The sequence below is a fragment of the Rhinopithecus bieti genome, unplaced genomic scaffold (genome assembly GCF_001698545.2).
Source record: "Rhinopithecus bieti isolate Rb0 unplaced genomic scaffold, ASM169854v2 scaffold_10354, whole genome shotgun sequence".
Classification (NCBI taxonomy): Eukaryota; Metazoa; Chordata; class Mammalia; order Primates; family Cercopithecidae; genus Rhinopithecus; species Rhinopithecus bieti.
In genome coordinates this window covers 948,599-967,544 of record NW_016806491.1, presented here as the reverse complement: position 1 = coordinate 967,544, position 18,946 = coordinate 948,599, and the positions used below count along the sequence as shown (strand labels likewise).

The following is an 18,946-nucleotide window of genomic DNA, read 5'->3' as shown; positions in this document are numbered from 1 at the left end:
CTTGGGCAAGCTACTTAACCCTGGTGCCCCAGTTTCCTCTGTTTAAAATGGGAATAGGCTAGGTGTGGTGGCTCACACCCATAATCCCTGTACTTTGGGAGGCCAAGGTGGGAGGATTGCTTGAGGCCAAGAATCCAAGACCAGCCTGGGCAATGTGAGACCCCATCTCTCCAAAAATTTTTAAAAATTAGCCAGGTGTGGTGGCACATACCTGTGGTCCCAGTTGCTTGGGAGGCTGAGGTAGGAGGATCAGTTGAGCCTGGGAGATCAATGCTGCAGTGAGATGTGATCGTACCAGTGTGCTGTAGCCTGGGTGACAGAGTGAGACCCTATCTCAAAAATAAATAAAGCAATTAAAAAAATTTTTTAAATGAGGGTAATAATAGTACCTGCCTCATTAGGTTACTATGGATAAAGTACTTAGCCAGCAAAATTAATACATATTCATTGTAGAAAAGCAGATAATATAGGAAATGAGCAGAAAAGAAGATAATCCTCTCCAATCTTTCTACCCATAGGTAACCACTATTACTCTATTGGTACATACCCTTATATATTTTTTTGTGTACACAATTGACATCATGCTCTTCATGCTGTTTTATAACTTTGTCCCCTAATAGTATATCATGAGGGTTTTCCCATTCTACTCAGTTTTCAAAATCATTATATTTAAAACATAGAGCTACACTGAGTAGATATAGTTATATATTTATTAAGCTGTTTCCATAGTGTTGAACCTTTAGGTGGTTTAAGTTTTTTATTTTTATATGTAATGCTTAAACAAACATTTTTTGTACATTAATTTCACACTTGAGGTTACTTTACATGAAGAGAAATGGAATTACTGAGTCAAAAGATATTTATTTATAGTTTTCAGGCTTTTGACACATATTGCCTAATTGCCTCCTAGAAATTTTGCCAGCAATACATCAGAATTTGTTTTCTTGCCTTTTTGTCAGTATCGATTATTCTTGGTTTTTAAACTTTCAACTTGATAGATAAAACATTGTATCTTATTTTATTCTTCTTTGATGATAAAGAAGGCTGAATATTTTGTATGTTTTAGCCTTTGTATTTTTATTCTGTGTGTATGTGAAATGCCTGTGAATTTTTTGTGCACATTTTTCTTTCAAGTCTTCACCTTCCTGTAAATTGTGAATTTGTAAGAGTTTTTGTTTGTTTGTTTGTGTGTTTGGTTTGTTTTTTTGAGACAAGGTCTCACTCTGTCACCTAGGCTACAATGCTGTAGTGTGTTCATGACTCACTGCAGCCTCAACCTGCCAGGCTCAAGCAATCCTCTCACCTTAGCATCCCAAGAAGCTGAGATAACAGGCCTGTGCCACCACACCCAGCTAATTTTTAAATTTTTTGTAGAAATGGGGTCTCACCTTGTTTTCCAGGCTGATCTTAAACTCCTGAGCTCAAGTTATTCTCCCATCTTGGCCCCCAAAGTGCTGGAATTACAGGTGTGAGCCACTGTGCGCAGCCAGAGATTTTTATATAGAAAAGCTGTCAGTTGACTTCACGAGATTTTTTTCAAGCAAGCTGGGTGCAGTGGCATGTGCTGTAGTCTAGCTGTTCAGGAAGCTGAGGCAGGAGTAGTACTTGGCTCAGGAATTCAAGTCTAGCCTGGGCAACATAGTGAGACCCTGTCTCCTAATTAAAAAAAAAAAAGACTTAGTTTCAACAACTTTGTTAAATTAAGGTCGGTCCGTTAAGTTTCATTCATGAGGTCTCTTAGAGAAAAACAACAAATCAGTGGATATTTATATTGTAGTATATGTGGTATATTATTTATAGATATGCTGGGATATTTTTATCCTCTCTGAGTATACCAAGTACTTGTTGGTAAGTTGATTTAACTTTTGGAGTTTGCTTTGTTGGTGGAATACACTTCTTCATTCATCCTGATTGGGTGTTATGAATCCCATTTTGTGTGACGCTTGTGACTATCTTGGTTGATTACTCAACTATTTAGGGTTTATGCATTGTACTTTTCAATAACTCCCTGTGTAGGTGAAAAGTGGAAGATGGAAGGCCCACAGATTTTGTGGTTTTAGAGCAGTGTTCTTAATGCTTAGTATCACAGTGCTTTCTATGACTGGAAAGGTGGGATTCTTAGAAAGACCGGAGCAGTGGCAAAAGATTTAGGCTTCACTGATTCTCTTTGGAGAGTTATCCCAAGAGCTCCCCCTGTATGGGGCAGATAGATGATTGTTGCTCAGCCTTGCACACATACAACTCCTGAAGCTTATGTTGGGGGAGGCATTCATCTGTGCAGCATTGTAGGGTTTGAACATGAAGCGTATATTTTGTGAAACCTGGAGCTGAAGTGAATTCTCTTAGAGTATATTTTGAAACTTTACTAGGACTTTAAACACTTTTGGAATTTCAAACAGCCGTAAAAATTCTTGTTATACTGAAGGAGTTCCTGAGGCAGTGTGCCTCTCATTTCACCACCTAAGGGCAAGTTGCCCATAGAGGTCCAAGGAGACACTGCTGATAGCAGAAAGTCTTCCAAAAAGAAATTTAGTGACCCACACCAAGCATGTATGACTTTGAGTCTTACAGATGGCTTTTTAATAGTTTAGTCTTTTAACATAAGGAAGTTTCTGAAGTTCCAGTCAGAGTCTAAAAATTCACATTTTACCTAATAGATGATATTGAGGCTATTTATTTTATCTCTCTGGATTTTTTCACTCGGCGTTTAATGAAATATTCCATATTACCTATAATTTTATTTGAAGGTAAAATAGACTACAGAAAACGTGTAAAATTTGTATCAGTCAGCAGAGCACAAGTCAAGTTTCTACCAGTATTATTTATAAATATTTCTATCTTATTTAGGCATAGTTAAGCTGTTTTTGATGGTTGAACTCAATTGAAGGTTTGTTGAGAATTAATTTTTTATCTTAATTTTTCTATTTTTAAGTGTCTCAAGCATGGGTGTTCAACCTTTTGGCTTCCCTGGGCCCCACTGGAAGAAGAATTGTCTTGGACCACACATAAAATATGCTAATACTAAAGATAGTTTATGAGCTAAAAAAAAAAAAAAAAAAAATTCTGTGCATAATTTTCTTGATATCTGTCACCACAGATAAGCAAAAAAGTCCCCTCATTAAAAGAGTTGGACACCTGTGTGGATTGCCTTTTTTAGCTAACCTTTTGTATTTCCCTGGCCCCTAATCTGTATTTAGAATTTTTATTAGTATTTCGAGAAATATAGATGCTTTCCTAAGGCATATCATTTTGTAAAAATTGTATTGCAAACCTTTTCTCTTGATTTTCCCTTCCTTAACTTCTCCCTTCCTTTCCTCCCGCCGCTTACCTCCTCATCCTTCATTTATGGGTCTGTTTATTTTTCACCTCAAGAATAATGATTGTTGCCTGGGACTTGTCTTATAAATTCAGCTCTTTCTAATGCACTAAAGCTGTCTCCTGGCTTTTGGGTTTTCCTGAGAACTGTTAATTACTTTTGCACTTTCCTATACCCATCTCAAAAGTAAATTGCAGAGGGAAGAGAGGAGGATGCACCTGTTTATAAATCGTGGTAGTTGAGCAAAATGCTTAATGCAAAATATTAACAGCATAACCTCATATAATCAGCTCAGTCTTGTCTAGAGTAGGTTTACTGCAGTTGTAGCTGTCAAATGTTTCATACTATATATAGACCCCTACCATGATGCCTTTCATATCACTGTTTATTTGCTGCCACTGTTGTCATTCACAACCTTAGCTCAGATCTCTGCCACGTTAGCTTTTTCATTGGGCTTTTCCTGCCTCCGTGTCAAATCCTTTCAATCTGTAAGTCCAACAAGCGGCTGCTGGGTTTTAATATGTCCAGAGCGCTGTTAGGAGTGGGTCACTGCACACCTCTCCCAAAATTCCTCCCGAGTACAAAGTTCTTACGTACTTCCAGCCTCTTTACCGTAAGCCCCAGCTTAATTTTCTAACCTCATCAATTGTCACCCCTGTTGATCTGTATAGTCTGCTTTTTTTTCAGCAGGCGGCACTTTTCTTACCACCCATCTCTGTGCAGAGAAATCTGACCTACCTGGGAAGCTGAGATGATGCCTCTCCTCCGGCATTCCTTTCCAGACCCTTCCAGCTCGCAGTGCTCCTGTGCCTTCTGTAGCTCCTGTGTCACTCGTCTGGAATTAGTTTTACATTTGTCGACCCTTACTACTCTTGCCTGAGGGTAGCAACCAACCCATCCATTTCTAGGTCCCCTCAGCATACTCAGACTGCATGGCCTACAGTCTGTGCTCCGTGTGACATTCTCTTCTGGTTCTTTTCCTTGTCAATACTCTCATCTCTCCTATTGTAAAACAACAGCTACCCCAAACTCTCTTTACCCCAAATTCTTCTCCTTCTACAGCCATCTCTCTCTCCTTTTCTTCATAAATGGTTGTTTTAATGAGTAGCTTTATTGGTTTTCCTGATACATAAGCTCATTCAAGAAAAAAATGCAAATAATACACGACTTGGTGAAGGTAAAAATCATTTAAAATGCCATCACCCAGAGATAAATTACTTTTCACTAAACATCCTGTCTCACTGCACACACATACACACACTCAACATTCATGACACACAATTTTGTATCAATGAAATCACACCTAAATGCTGTTCTATGACCTGCTTTAAAAAATTTCAGGGAGGCTGAGACGGGCGGATCACGAGGTCAGGAGATCGAGACCATCCTGGCTAACATGTGAACCCCATCTCTACTAAAATACAAAAACTAGGCCCGGGCGAGGTGGCGGCGCCCTGTAGTCCCAGCTATCGGGAGGCTGAGGGCAGGAGAATGGCGTGAACCCGGGAGGCAGAAGCTTGCAGTGAGCCGAGATTGCGCCACTGGCACTCCAGTGCCTGGGCGACAGAGCGAGACTCCGCCTAAAAAAAAAAAAAAAAAAAAAAATTTCAACCATTATATTGGGCACATCTTTATAAGCTAGTTTTTGTTAATCCTCAGGAAAACATTACTGAAAATGGCTAAAATGATTAATAGGCCAAAAATGATTAATAGGCCAAGCACAGTGGCTCATGCCTATAATCCCACCACTTTAGTAGACCAAGGTGGGAGGATCACTTGAGCCCAGAAGTTTGAGATCAGCCTGGGCAATATAGTGAGACTCTTGTCTCTACAAAAAATTTAAAGAGTTAGCCAGGCATGGTGGTGAGTGTCTATAGTCCCAGATACTTAGGAGGCTGAGGCAAGAGGATTGTTTGAGCCCCAGAAGTCAAGGTTGCAGTGAGCTGAGATCATGCCACTGCAGCCTGGGTTACAAAGTGAGACCCTACCTCAATAATAATAATAATAATAATGATGATGATGATGATGATGATGATGATGTACTCCCCCTTTAAATGAGCATTTCTGTTTTTTCTTTTTTCTTTTTTTTTTCCTCTTATAACCAGCACTATAGTGAACATCTTTTACAGCTACCTTTAGACTCTCTTTCCTCCCTGTTACCTTTTTAGGATAAATTCTTAGAAATGAAATCGCTGGGTCAAAGTATATTTATTCTAGATGCTGTTAATGCCCAACTGCCCATCAGAAAGGTTATGTTGTACCTAGGTAAAGTTGTGAGTGGATGTTTCACTGCCCTCACCAATATGGATGTTGTCCAATCACCCTAATCTTTACTAGTTTTATGGCTTTATATATATGTTTACATTTATATATAATGCATTTCTTTGAAGACTAACTTTGAATATCATTTTGTAAGTTAATGTCTGTGTGTGTGTGTGTGTGTGCATGTGCGCACACTCGTGTTTTCCTTCAATTGGACTGCAGTCTTCTGGGGACCTGAACCTAAATAATTTCAGGTGGATCACTTGAGATCAGGGGTTCAAGACCACCCTGGCCAACATGGCAAAACCCTATCTCTACTAAAAATATAAAAAATTAGCTGGGCATGGTGGCAGGCATCTGTAATCCCAGTTACTCGGGAGGCTGAGGCAGGAGAATCACTTGAACTTGGGAGGTGGAGGTTGCAGTGAGCCTAGATTGCACCACTGCACTCCAGCCTGGGTGATGGAGTGGGACTCTGTCTCAGAAAAAAAAAAAAGAAAAAAAAGAAAAAGAAGAGATCTAGGCAGGAAGTTAATTGCTGGAGTTACTAGCACCTGGAAGGTATTGAAGCCACGAGGCTGGATGGGACCCCTAGAGAGTAAGTATATATAGACAGGAGGCCCAAGGACTGATGCCGTGGATTACCTAATGTTACAGCTAGGGAGAGGAGGAAAGCCAGCAAAAGAATGTGGGAAAGAGTAGCCAGAAAGTTAGGAAGGAAATAGGTATGTGTTTGTGTGTGTTCGTGTGTATGTGGGTGCATGTGTGTTTTACTGAAAGCTGAGCAAAGTCAAGGAGAAAGGATTTACATTTCAAATCCTGGATCAAGTTAGTCCAGAAGTGAGAACTGACATTTGAGCTTAGCAATGTGGAAAACACCAGGGACCTTGATAAGAGCAATTGTAGTGGGGTGGCCGAAGGAAAGCCTGACTGGACTGGCTTCAAGATAGAGAAGGAGGGAGGCTGAGGCAGGAGAATTGCTTGAACCCGGGAGGTGGAGTTTGCAGTGAGACGAGGTCACGCTATTGCACTCTAGTCTGGGCAACAAAGAGAAACCCCGTCTCAAAAAAAAAAAGAAAAGAGAGAGGAGGAGGAGAGAAAGTGGAATCATAAATGTAGACCACTCCTTCTGAGGGAGAATCCACCCCAGCTCCCTCCTAGCTTCTGGTGGTTGCTGACAATCTTTGGCGTTCCTAGCTTGCAGATGCAGCATTCCAATCCGTGCTTTCATCTTCTTAGGGTGGTCTCCCTATGCACATGTCTCTGTGTCTAAATTTCCCCATTCTATAAGACACGAGTCACATTGGATTAGGACTCACACTAATGGCCTCATCTTAATTTGATCATCTTCAAAGACCCTATTTCCAAATAAGTTCACTTTCTGAGGTAGTAGGGGTTAGAACTTCAGCTTATCCTTTTGCGGGGCACCCAATTCAATCCATAACAGCAACCCTTTAAGCTCCCTCATTGTTTCAAATAGCTTATTTGACTTTCTTGGATCTTTGGGATATATAATATATACATTGGGAATCATTTTGTTGGTTTTCTACTTTGTAAAGTCTGTAACTTGAATTTTGCTCCCTTGTCTAATTCCGTTTTACTTTAACCTCCTTGAAAGGTCTGACTACACTTATGATTTCTATTTCTTGACTCCTGGGTCTTTCCCACCCACTGAAACCACTATGTTCTGTATCATTAACCACCAGCCTGAGTTGTGGAACACTTATAGAAGTTCTTGCTGGCAGAGCTCTAATCTAAACTGAATAAGCACCTTACCTTACGTGTAGGGAATTAGGCTTAAAAGTTGAAAGACCACTCAGTCTCACTGGCCCATGTCGGAGTATATGCCTTGGCCCTGTGAGCTGGAACTAATCCCCTTCAGAGAAGGTTCTGCCGGTGCCCTGGTTACCTTGGCTCATATATGGCTAGAAAGAGCCCCAGAGGAAGAGCGGTCACTGCCTGTTCCCCAGCCTCCCATCCACCCCATGGTCACTGCCCCCATGGTCACTGTCCTTGCTCTGTGTTTTTGTGGTGAACTACTTATACTTTTTATTTAATAGAGTTTGTTTAAATCAGAGATTATTAGATTTTTTCTCTAACTTCGCATCCCAAATATCAAATTCAGGCATACCATGTAAGTTTTTCCTCCCTTGCCTATGCCTTTTAATCTTATAATAACCTTTGATGTAGGTCTAGAGAATTTATTTAACAGCATATTGTTTCATTTAAAAAAATTTGGCCAGGAGCAGTGGCTCATGCCTGTAATCCCAGCACTTTGGGAGGCCGAGGTGGGTAGATCACCTGAGGTCGGGAGTTTGAGATCAGCCTGGCCAACATGGTGAAACCCTGTCTCTACTAAAAATGCAAAAATTAGCCAGGCATGGCAGTGTATCCCATAATCCCAGCTACTCAGGAGGCTGAGGCAGGAGAATCGCTTGAACCCGGTGGTGGAGTGAGCTGAGATCGCACCATTGCACTCCAGCCTGGGCAACAGAGTGAGACTCTGTCTCAAAAAAAAGGAAAGAAAAAATAATTTTTACTCTAAAGGTATGACTTCTTCTTTACTTTTCCTTTTCAATCTCATCTTTATTCTTATCCTTTATAGGTTATCTAAGTCTCACCAGAAGATTTCTGTGTACCAAAAGTATAGTGTTTACTAATCAAGTATAACAACATTATACTTTTGTAAAGTAATGTCTTATGTTACCAATTTGGATGATTTTTCTAAGCATTGTTTTCAGGTACTGTTAGTCCAGTTAATGGTGAGAGTTCAGGCTTAAAAACTGTCAACTTATAGCTGAGTGTGGTGGCTCACGCCTGTAATTCTAGCACTTTGGGTGGCTAAGGTGGGTGGATCACTTGAGGTCAGGAGTTTGAGACCAGCCTGGTCAACATGGTGAAACCTCGTCTCTACTTAAAATAATAATAATAATAATAATAATAATAATAATAATAATAATTAGCAGGATGTGGTGGTGCATGCCTGTAATCCCAGCTACTCGGGAGGCTGGGGCAGGAGAATCGCTTGAACCCAGGAAGCAGCGGTGAGAGGTGAGCCAAGATCGTGCCACTGCACTCCAGCCTGGACAACAGAGTGAGACCCTGTCTCAAAACAAAATGAAACAAAACAAAATTTTCAACTTGTAATGACATAGATGAAGGAGAAACAGGAGGCAATGTTTGTGTGTCTAACTTCTCCAAATAGATGACTGTCTCGCCTTTTGAAACCCTGTCTCAAAAAAAAAAACAAAAAACCTGAAAACTTACTGGGTCTTGTACAGTGACGCCCTCAGGATAGCCTGTGCCTAAAGTGTGAACACACTGCCTATAGATTCTTCCAGAAAACCTCACAGTAAAGGGTGCTGATGGACAAGGGATCTGTGTGTGATGCTACACAGCTCACCCAACTTCCTTTTATCTTTTTTTCCCACATCTCTGTAGCTGTCATTAGCTTGAGGTAGAGAAAAAATGTTCAGAATGTACAGTGGTCCCTAAACAAATTATTAAGAGTTCATAAAGGCATTTTCCATCTGAGGATATCTAACATGAATAACTTGTAGAACTTTTTCTTATCTGTTGTTTTGTTTTGTTTTGTTTTGTTTTGAGACGGAGTCTCGCTCTGTCGCCCAGGTTGGAGTCTAGTGGCGCGATCTCCCCTCACTGTAAGCTCCGCCTCTGGGGTTCACGCCATTCTCCTGCTGCAGCCTCCCCAGCAGCTGGGACTACAAGTGCCCGCCACCATGCCCGGCTAATTTTTTGTATTATTAGTAGAGACGGGGTTTCACCGTGTTAGCCAGGGTGGTCTCGATCTCCTCACCTTGTGATCCACCAGCCTCGGCCTTCCAAAGTGCTGGGTTTACGGGCGTGAGCCACCGCGCCTGGCCTTTCTCATCTAAGTCTGAAAACTGCCCAGTACAGTGTTGCACTGGATGTAGTCCAGTGTGCACATCCACCCACAGTGAAAGTGAAACCGACCATGAGTTGAATGAAGTACTATGGGAGTGTTTGTGGGAAGCCTGACAAACCTCAAGTTTGCCTGCCTTTTCTAATCCAGTAGTGGATTCTTGGTACGGCTATAAGCTGTTTCAGACAGTGTGAAACCTAGTGTTAACTTCACTTTAATTTGAAATTATTTGTGTTTTTACTTTGGCTCCTTTACAGCCAGAGTAAAACTTAATTTATATTCTTGTATTCCAAGTTTAACTTATATTCCAAGTTTAACTTAACCTATATTCTTGACCTGACCAGAATTTTTGGACTTTGGGTCAACCATAAAGAGGCTCAATATATAATGAGAAATTTATCTCACTTTAAGTTGTCAGAAAGCAACACCCAAAATGCTGTATGTAAAAAAACATGAATAGATGCATGAAAATGCAACTCATTTAAGAAACAAACCCAAGGAGCCCAAACCTAAAATCTGGACATTTCTTACTTAAGCAAAAATATCAGAGTCATGCACATATGACTCTCATTCCATGACTATTTTCAAATTGACTCATCACATGCCTATTTTCAAATTAAGTAGTTGCCATGCTCTAAATTCTGTTTATGAAGTTAGGAGCTGAACAGCAAACAGTTCTAAAACCTGCTTATTTCAATTGATTCTGTATGTTAGCATATCAATTGGATGAATATGATTGGAACATGCAGGGTTGTAGCACACCCTTATTTCTGGTTGATTGCCAAAACTAAAGACATCAGAGAAAATAGAAAAACTGGGCAACAAATCATAACTGCATAGGTTTTTAAATTTAGTAGTTATTCTAGATCTCTCTCCACAGCTTTTCTGAATGAAACTGTCCCTCTCACAGCCCCCAACCTCCCACTATCCTAGATAGATGAGGTGATTGTTCTCATCACCTTTGTATTTGTACATGTGTGGATTTGTTTTCATAGGACAGATTCCCAGATGTGGAAATGCTCAAATATTTGAGTGAACGCTTAACAAATACTGCCAGATTGTCCTCCAGAAAGGTTGTACCCATGTGCACATCCACCCACAGTGAAAGTGAAACCAACCGTGAGTTGAATGCAGTACTGTGGGAGTGTTTGTGGGAAGCCTGACAAACCTCAAGTTTGCCTGCCTTTTCTAGTCCGGTAGTGGATTCTTGGTACGGCTATAAGCTGTTTCAGACAGTGTGAAACAATTTACAGATATCTTTAGCAAAGAACATTTTCATAGGTACTTTTACATGAAAATATTATAATATTAAAGAATCTTTAAAAATAGTGCATAATCCCACTGGATACATTTTTATCTTTTGCAGATTACCATCTACATGTGAATATATTTTACCCCTTGTAATTAATATGTGTGTGTGTGTGTGTGTGTGTGTAAGACGGATTCTTGGTTTGTCATCCAGGCTGGAGTGAAGTGGCACAATCTTGGCTCACTGCAACCTCCGCCTCCTGGGTTCAAGCAATTCTACTGTCTCAGCCTCCCAAGTAGCTGGGATTATAGGCGCCCACCACCAAGCCCAGCTAATTTTTGTATTTTTTTAGTAGAGACAGAGTTTCGCCGTGTTGGCCAGGCAGGTCTGGAATTCCTGACCTCAGGTGATCCGCCCACTTTGACCTCCCAAAGTGCTGGGGTTACAGGCGTGAGCCATTGCACCCAGCCAATATGTGTGTATTTTTATCTTTGACTTTTTCCACAGAACTGTCTTATAAGCTGGTTCCTCTTTCTTCATATCTTTCATCATGGCTATTTTAAATCTGTATCTTATATTTTGTTACTATACCATACTTTGTTAATTCAGTTCTTAATATTGAATATTGAATATAAAACTAGATACTTAAACTGCATGTTCTTAAGTGATAAGGTTGATTGGTTTGATGTGGTTATAAAAGTAATACAGTGCTTATAAAAAAACTTGGAAGACACAAAAAAATAGGATGACACACACAAATCATCCTGTAATTCCTGTTAATAAATTCTGTGAGCATTAGGATGTATTTCCTTCCTGTCTTTTCTTAATATTTTATTTTCTTGTTTTACAGTCTGCAAGCACGCTATTTGTGAACAACATTCATTTTACATGTAACTCTTTTCAAATATCATTTTTCCTTTTTTAAAAAAGGTGAAAGGCTTTTTTTTATTATTTTTTTTGAGACGGAGTCTTGCTCTGTCGCCCAGGGTGGAGTGCAGTGGCGCAATCTCGGCTCACTGCAAGCTCCACCTCCCGGGTTCATGCCATTCTCCTGCCTCAGCCTCCCCAGTAGCTGGGACTACAGGCGCCCGCCACCATGCCACCACGCCTGGCTAATTTTTTGTATCTTNAAAAGGTGAAAGGCTTTTTTTTATTATTTTTTTTGAGACGGAGTCTTGCTCTGTCGCCCAGGGTGGAGTGCAGTGGCGCAATCTCGGCTCACTGCAAGCTCCACCTCCCGGGTTCATGCCATTCTCCTGCCTCAGCCTCCCCAGTAGCTGGGACTACAGGCGCCCGCCACCATGCCACCACGCCTGGCTAATTTTTTGTATCTTTAGTAGAGATGGGGTTTCACCGTGTTAGCCAGGATGGTCCGGATCTCCTGACCTCGTGATCCACCCACCTCAGCCTCCCAAAGTGCTGGGATTACAGGTGTGAGCCATCGTGCCTAGCAGGTGAAAGGTTATTTTTTTTTTTTTCTGGTGAAAGTAATTTGAAATTGTTACTGAAAATTGGGAAATAATCTCAGTCACCTGTAATTCCATTACCTAGAGGCAAACATCATTAATAATTTGGTTTATTACCTTCACATATTTTATCTAAAAAAAAAAATTGAGATCATACACCATCATTGTTTCTTAATTGGGGATGGTCATGGACCTTTTTAAAAATCTGAAAAAAATCCAAATTAAGAATTCTTTTTGTACCAAGTGGCCAGTTAAAAAAATTTTTTTTACTTAAAAAAAAAGAAAAAAATAGAATTCTTAGTATATACATACATTCATACCCACCCTTTTTCCCTTAAAAACATGATAAAGTAAGCATTTCTGTATAATTATGAACTCTTATAAATATGCACGTTTTCTGATTATTGTGCATTGAATTATCTATGTCCTCAAATTCACATGTTGAAGTTCTAATCCCCAGTACCTCAGATTGTGACCTTATTTACAGATGGGATCTCTACAGAGCTGATCAAGCTAAAATGAGGTCAGTAGAGTGAACCTTGATCCAGTATGATTGGTGTCTTTATAAAAGGAGGAAGTTCGCCAGGCGCGGTGATACATGCCTGTAGTCCCAACTACTCAGGCGGCTGAGGTCTGAGGATGGCTTGAACCCAGGGGTTCTGGGCAGTAGTGTGCTATGGCAATTGGGTGTCTGCACCAGCATCAATATGGTGACCTCCCAGGAGTGGGGGCCACGAGGTTGCCTAAGGAGGGATGAAGTGACCCAGGTCAGAAACAGAGCAGGTCAAAACTCCCTTGCTGATCAGTAGTGGGATAGCACCTATGAATAGCCACTACACTCCAGTCTGGGCAACATAGTGAGACCCTGTCTCTAAAAAATAAAAAAAATTTAACTGGCCGGGCACGGTGGCTCACGCCTGTAATCCCAGCACTTTGGGAGGCTGAGGCAGACAGATCACCTGAAGTCAGGAGTTCAAGACCAGCCTGGCCAACATCTCTAGTAAAAATACAAAAAATTAGCCAGGCGTGGTGGTGCGCACCTGTAATCCCAGCTGGGGTGGGGATGTAGGGAGGGGGCGGGGCGGTGCTGAGACAGGAGAATAACTTGAACCTGGGGAGGTGGAGGTTGCGATGAGCTGAGATTGCGCCACTGCACTCTAGCCTGGGCGACAGAGTGAGACTCTGTCTCAAAAAAAAAAGAGAAAAAAATTTAATTAAAAATTTATTTTAAAAAGGAGGAAATTTGTGAAGAGACATAGAGAAGATGGCCATTTACAAGCTAAGAAGAGAGGCCTGAACAGATGTTTCCCTCACAGCCCTCGGGAGTAGCCTACCCTGCTGACACCTTTATTTCAGATTTCTAGCCTCCAGAACTGTGAGACAGTAAGTGTCTGTTGTTTAACCCTCCCAGTTTACATAATGCAGACATTTGGATGAATATTTACTTTGTGCTAAGCATTGCACTAGGTTTAGGAATACTAGGTCAAAGAAGTCAAGTTCTCTGTCTTGAAGGTACCTAGATTGGCATGTGCATAAAGAACCCTGAGGTTGTGCAATTTTGGGCAATGAACAGGGCATCATGGGAGCCTAGGTTAGGCGAGGGTCCGGGAAGATTTCCCAGGGGATGCATCACTTGAGCTGGATTTTGAAGAACCACTGGGAGCTTACTTTTTTTCTGTTGTTGGACACTAGGATGTTTCTGGTTATTCATTTTTGCAAACAAGAACTTTCCTGTGTTTTTGGATTATTTCTTTAGGATAGATTCTCAGCAGCGTACCACTGCTGAGACAAGAATTTGAAACTAGAAACATCATTTGAAGGGAGCATAATATTCTACCAGATGGAGTTTTCCTGGCTTATTGAATCATCCTCTTTTATTGGATAGCAGTCCCCCGATGTTCTGTTGCCAGTGTTTTGTTATTATAAATAGTGCTGTAGTGTACATTTTTTTGCATAAAGCCTTTTTCCATAATCAGAATTATTTCTTTAGTGATTGAATCATAGAAATAGAATTACAGTATGAAAAAGGTCTACTTACTTTTCAAAATACTGACATATTCCCACTAATAATCAAGTGAAATTTATTAACAAATTAATTTGAGTTCTTATAGTCTTTTATATTGTTTGGGGTGTGTTAAAACAGTTTAATACTTCCCTCTTTTGAAGGCTGAAACTTTCCTAGAAAGTGAAGTTTGGTTTGTATCATGTGTGATGAAGAACCCCTTTTCTTTAAATTCCCCCTCCGCCTAAAAGAAACTTGCTTAATGGGCACAATACTGACACAAACTTGCCCACACAATTTCTGTGCTGGTTTCTCACCAGCTGGTGTGTATGTATATTGCATTGGCCTCTATTCATACTCTCCTAGGTCGTTGTCTGTCTGAAAGGTAACTATCCCAGAAGATCAGCCTTCCAAGTGAGCTATTTCTATTCTATTTTGTGTGTCTTTCAAAATGACTCCTGCATTCTCCACCAGACTCGAAATCCCATTTATGTTGGCAACATATCTACTGTAATGGAGTAACAGAACTGCAGTCGTGGTGAGACATGGGAATAGGGGCGCATGAAGGAGCCAGGTCAGGAATGACAGGGTGCTCTGTCTCAGTGAGGGGATGGTTTGCCAGCAAGGATTGTATTGTTTCCTTCATCTTAAAAGTGAGTATGAGTGCATTTTATTGACTCAACAAAATAATAAACATCAAGGGCTATTTGTATATTTTGTATATTTTTTATATATTTTTTGTATATTTTGTATATACACTTTTGTGTATTTTTTTTAAAAGATACCCCACTCACTAATTACTTTTTTAAAATTTTACTTTTAAAAATCAGGAAAAAAAAAAAAAAAAGCAAAGTTGGCCAGAAATAGTGGCTCACGCCTGTAATTCCTGGCACTTTGGGAGGCCAAGGCAGGAGGATCACTTGAGGCCAGGAGTTTGAGACCAGTCTGGGCAACACAGTGAGACCACATCTCTACATTTTTTTTTTTGTTTTTTTTGCTGGGCATGGTGGTGCATGCTACTTGAGAGGCTGAGGTGGGACGATCACTTGAGCCCAGGAGATTGAGGCTGCAGTGAGCCATGATTGTGTCACTGTACTTCAGCCTGGGTGACAGGTAAGACCCTGTCTCAAAACAAAGAAAAGAAAAAAGAAGAAGCAAAGTTATATGTATCTTAAATATTATAGGAGCACACAATGTAGAAAGTGTAAGTATCCCATAATCCTACCCCACAAAGAAAACCCACCATGATCTGCAGTTTAGGACCTATTTCTCTAAATTTTTTCCTTGCATTTAAAACATACAGTGATGCTCAATTTCATTAACAAAAAATGAAATACAAAGTAAACAAAAAAGAGCATTCCCCCCTTTAGCTCTTAAAGATAAAACAAAATCGTAAAAAGAGTAGTTATATCCGTATTGGTGGCCACATAGCAAAATGGGTATTCTCATACAATATTGGTAGGAATATAAATTGGTTCAAGTTGAACATCTCAAACCTGAAAATCTGAAATGCTCCAAAATCCAAAAATTTTTGAGTGCCAACATGATGCTCAAAGGAAATGCTTATTGGAGCATTGTAGATTTTGGATTTTGGGATTTGATATGCTCAAGGTATAATACAACTATTCCCAAACCCCTCAGAATTCAAAATCTGAAACTACTTCTGTTTCTAAGCATTTCAAATTAAAGGATACTCAACCCGTATAATCTACTTAGAGGGCAATTTGTCAGTAATGATCAAAATTTTATGTATGACACATGTCATGTGCATTTCCTCTGTTGACTTTAGAAAAAGAGGAATGTTGATAGCTCTTTTATGATAATGTTATTAGCAATAGTGATTGCAGTAGTGGCAGGAATACTGCTGGTTATGGTGCTTGTGGTAGTGGTACTGGTGGTATGGCTGGCAGTGCTGGTGGTACTGCTGCTGCTGGTGATGGTACTGCTGGTGGTGGTAGTACTACTGGCAGTGCTGATACTGTACCACTGATAGCATTGGTGCTGGTGGTACTGGTGGTGCTGGTGATTTGAGCATTTGCTGCCTTCTACTATATGATGAAGCTTAATGAAGTCACATCCAAGTCTGCTTTGTACCCAGAACAGTGCCAGGGGGCAGTGTGGGTCAAAGCACTTCTTTTGATTCTCTCATAACATAGGCAGAAAGATAAGCTTTCCGGGAGGAAAGATTTTTACCATTGCCCCTCATAAGGTGGAAATAGCTGGTGTCCATTCAAGCCCCTGCTCACACATTCAGAAGGCACTTCGTAGGAACTCCCTCCCCTCCTTTGCTTCTGAGTCCCAGACCAGCAGTGAGATTCTGTCCTTTGAAATATTTATAACATTCAATTCACCATAAAACACTTTGTAAATGTAAGTGCTGTAAGTGGCCCAAATTATATCAGCAGCTTTTTGAGAAATGGGGGGAAAAGGAAAAGGAATTTAAGGGAATGGGATCCAGTGAGCCAACCTTGCTATTTGCAAACCATAATAAATGGCCGTAGATCTGCATTTTGTAATTTCAGAAATGACTAATGCTTGGACTATTTTTGAGCATTATAAGAGTGGCTTCATCCCAGTATAAATCGTTCTTTCTACATTACACAGATTATGTTGCTTTTAAATCAATATTTTTATTTCATAGTCATTTTGTTTCCAGGTCTGAAAATCCTGAAATTCCTATCTTAAGGGGGACCCTTTGTAACAGCCACTAAGGAGTCATTGACACCTAACTGGCTTCTCCCAGCACCCACTATGTAAGCTACCCTCTCCCCAGTCCTGCAGGAGAGGCCCCTTGCTCACAAATGCACAGGGGCCAGAATTTTTCGTTGTTGGAAATTCTCCCCACCTTGTGTAGATACTATCTCCATCCAATCATCACTCCTTTGTTCTGCTGTTTGGAGCCCCCAGAATAAATCTACTCTTTGTATCCTTCTTGTATTGAGGATGGTCACGCCCCTACCCCTACCCTCAAATGGTTTCTTCCTCATTGGACAGGATTCCTGGAAGTCACCCTCCTGGTTACCTACTCCACTAGGTAGAATAGTACACAGACCATCTATTCTCCCGAGTCCCCACCACCTGGTTCATAATACTGTATTTCCGATAATGAATCCTAAAATTAAGTTTGTTAACTTGTTTTTGGCACCCATATCACACCACTGTCTCATATTGATTTATAAACAAACCAAAACTCCAGACCAGTTGCTTTTTGAGCCTAAGTGCAAGATGTAACATGCTTCTCTGAAATGTTGTCTTTTTTCCTTTGGGCTCATTCTTTCCCGATCCAGATATCTTTTGGAATTCTGATTCTGTCCAGTGGGTCTTATCTAAAGCATTCATCTCTCCTAGCACGGTGTCCTTGGATGACTTGAAAAGCCTGCCTGGTAGATTGCTGATGTATTTGCCTAGGCCCAGGACTCTGAAGAGGGTGACAAATCCCTCATAACGAGTTTGCCAAATGCATGCTGGCAGCCAACGGACTCAAGGCTCCTTAGAGAAGGCAGAAGAACAAAACCTAGGGTCTGGCTGTCAGAGGGTGCCACAGCTGCTGGGGTGGAGAATCTGCTGGGGTGGAGGATTGGAGGAGTTTTGGTTTGGCCATTGACATGTAAATGTCAGAGAGGCCTGAGGCTGTTCCCCAGTGGACCCTCCCGCTTTCCCACACAAAGCCCTGGTTCTGTGAGGGCCACAGCTTTGCCTTTGTGAGGCCCAGGCCGTCCCAGCTGCAGAGGGAAGTCCCTGTAAGTATTCACTCTTGTAAAACTGTTCCATTTTACACTGTGGTTGTCGACAGCAAGGTTCTCCCAGCTGCATGGAGTCGGAGTGTTCTCTTTGTAATGCGCTCTTTTCTGGATATAGACATAGGTCCTCTAAAGGTTTTTGAAATGAAAATGAATACTACTAGGTGATTATTAATTTGAATCATGTAAGGAGAGAGTGATATATTTTTGCACGTGTATGTGCATTTACAAGAACAAGATTAGCTACAAGGTTCAAAGTACTTTTTGAATTTTACCTGATATTTCTGAAGGATAATGTTATTTTTGGCATTGTGTTTTCTATAGTCCTCCTCTCTCTCTCTCTCTCTAACCTATTTTGAGTCAGAGTCTCACTCTGTTGCCCAGGCTGGAGTGCAGTGGTGCAATCTTGGCTCACTCCAACCTCTGTCAAAAGCTTCTCATGCCTCAGCGTCCTGCGTATCTGGGATTACGGGTGTGCCCACCACCGTGCCCTGCTGATTTTTGTATTTTTAGTAGAAACGGGGTTTTACATGTTGGCCAGGCTGATCTTGAACTCCTGACCTCAGGTGATCCGTCCGCCTCGGCCTCCCAAAGTGCTGGAGTTACAGACGTGAACCACCGTGCCTGGCCAAGAATGAATATTTTGAAATGTTTTTTCTTTTTTCCTCTGAAACTTCAGTGTCCTAAATTCAATATGTGAATTGTGAAATATGTGATGCTTTTACCACAAGGTAGAGGATATATGTCTTTGTCATGCTGTGGGCTTATTTTTTTATAAGTCCTTTACTAACTGGCCAGCGATTACTTAAAATATAAATTTAGATTTCATATTCAGAACTTGGAGTACTGGATTGAGTAAGAGGAAAATCTTGATCTTAAAAAATCTTGAGGTAAAAGGTTTTGTTTGGTAAAGTTTTCCCACATAGGACTCACTTCCTTCACTGCTTACAGAGATGATGCTTTTAAAGAAAACATTTTCTTAATAAAATACAAATGTTTTCAGATCT

At 40.7% G+C, this 18,946-nt stretch overlaps 1 protein-coding gene across 5 annotated transcripts in view; it reads left to right on the top strand.

The window, feature by feature from the left end:
• Positions 1 to 18,946, top strand: part of ANKRD6 (ankyrin repeat domain 6) — a 211,739-nt gene that overhangs the window by 33,576 nt on the left and 159,217 nt on the right. The window contains exon 2 of one of the 5 annotated variants that reach the window (XM_017876793.1): positions 13,433 to 13,580. The exons of the other annotated variants lie outside the window; for them this stretch is intronic. The gene's annotated coding sequence lies outside the window, so the exon portion shown is untranslated. The remainder of the gene's footprint in view (positions 1 to 13,432; positions 13,581 to 18,946) is intronic. 5 annotated transcript variants of the gene reach the window in all.